This window comes from Schistocerca cancellata, unplaced genomic scaffold, assembly GCF_023864275.1.
Source record: "Schistocerca cancellata isolate TAMUIC-IGC-003103 unplaced genomic scaffold, iqSchCanc2.1 HiC_scaffold_674, whole genome shotgun sequence".
NCBI classification, from domain to species: domain Eukaryota; kingdom Metazoa; phylum Arthropoda; class Insecta; order Orthoptera; family Acrididae; genus Schistocerca; species Schistocerca cancellata.
In genome coordinates, this window is record NW_026046685.1 from 655,994 (window position 1) to 657,500 (window position 1,507).

A 1,507-nucleotide genomic window follows, 5' to 3' on the forward strand; every position below is an offset into this window, starting at 1 on the left:
GTCTCCCCATAACAGCTACATTGCAGTGTGGTACGCCATAGAGACGTGTGGGAGTAACGGACGCCCTGGATGGCGATCAGCATGAGCCGTCTGTTGATGTAGTGGCGCGTGTATTCAAACGTAGTCGTCTCTTCTCACACAGTGTGATAGCATGGTGCACCGCGTTCCACATCTGCGACATGGTACAGATGCTGGTTGACAGTCGGTCTCGTAATGGACATCGCATACGTAGGGGGCCACCTCCCACGTGTTCTCTAGTCGTGCACATTTTGTTGCGTGTATGTGGGCAGACGTAGTGTGTCGTGACACCTAACAGACAGGTATGCAATAATCGTTGCATTTGCAAACTGGGATGGACGTCTACGTTTGCTGGTGACGTTACGCAAATGAACAACTGGTAAACCCATTGTGGTACGGTTGTTGTTGCTGGAGGTAAATCAGTAAGGGCAAATCTGTGTGTGAAGCGATACGCGGCGGTGGCTGGGTGGGACCGTCCCCGGCCGGTGAGGGGGGGCCGCCCGGCGTGCTGGCCGCGCGGTGCGTGGGCGCACGCGCTACAGCCGGCTGGTGGGGGCGCCCAGTGGCAGGCGCGCCGGCCGACGGACGCGGCAGGCGGCGCAGCTGCGCGCCGGGGCACCCTGTGCGCGGCGCCGGGCGGCCAAAGTGGGTCCTCGCGGGCCCGGTGCGAAGCGCGGTGGACATCTGCAGTGTGCTGGTCCGACTGAGGACTGTGTGCGTTGAGGATGCGCCGCCGCCCGGCACTCGGCGCCGCGACGCCGTCTGCTGCTCGGTCGCCCCAGCGGTTCTCGCTGGTGGTTTGTATCGCAGTTGTGCAGACGTGTTGGCACGTGCGCTGTGCTGGGAGAGTTCGCTTCGGCACCCACGTGGGGCCTTTGCCCTTCTGTGGCGCTGGCGTTGGAGCTGCCGGTCACCGTAGGTGGCGCGTGTTGTCTCCCGCCGGCAATGCCACGACAGCACGCTCCCGGGCCTCTGTCGGCAGCGGCAAGCTCAGTTGGGAGCACGGGTGGTCGCACCTAAAGCGTCTACTCGCCTAACTCCGGGCGATTGCGCCTCTCTCGAACCCGACCAAGTACTTAGGACGGCGCTGCGCGCCGCCGGGACCTGAGAGGGTTTCGAGGTGTATTGTGCAGGGGAGCTCAGCCTCCTCCTGTTTGCAGAATAATTGAGCGGACGCTTGCGTGTTCGCGCGGGCCCCTGGGACACACTCCCGGGCGGCCGGCTGCTCAGCTCTAGTTGACGCAGCTCCCTGGTTGATCCTGCCAGTAGTCATATGCTTGTCTCAAAGATTAAGCCATGCATGTCTCAGTACAAGCCGCATTAAGGTGAAACCGCGAATGGCTCATTAAATCAGTTATGGTTCCTTAGATCGTACCCACGTTACTTGGATAACTGTGGTAATTCTAGAGCTAATACATGCAAACAGAGTCCCGACCAGAGATGGAAGGGACGCTTTTATTAGATCAAAACCAATCGGTCGGCTCGTCCG

At 60.5% G+C, this 1,507-nt stretch overlaps 1 non-coding gene across 1 annotated transcript in view; it reads left to right on the forward strand.

The window, feature by feature from the left end:
* Positions 1-1,264: 1,264 nt before the first annotated feature.
* Positions 1,265-1,507, forward strand: part of LOC126138934 (small subunit ribosomal RNA) — a 1,909-nt gene continuing 1,666 nt past the window's right edge. Inside the window, exon 1 of the ribosomal RNA XR_007528425.1 lies at positions 1,265-1,507. This exon is cut by the window's right edge and continues 1,666 nt beyond it. This is a non-coding gene — a ribosomal RNA (small subunit ribosomal RNA).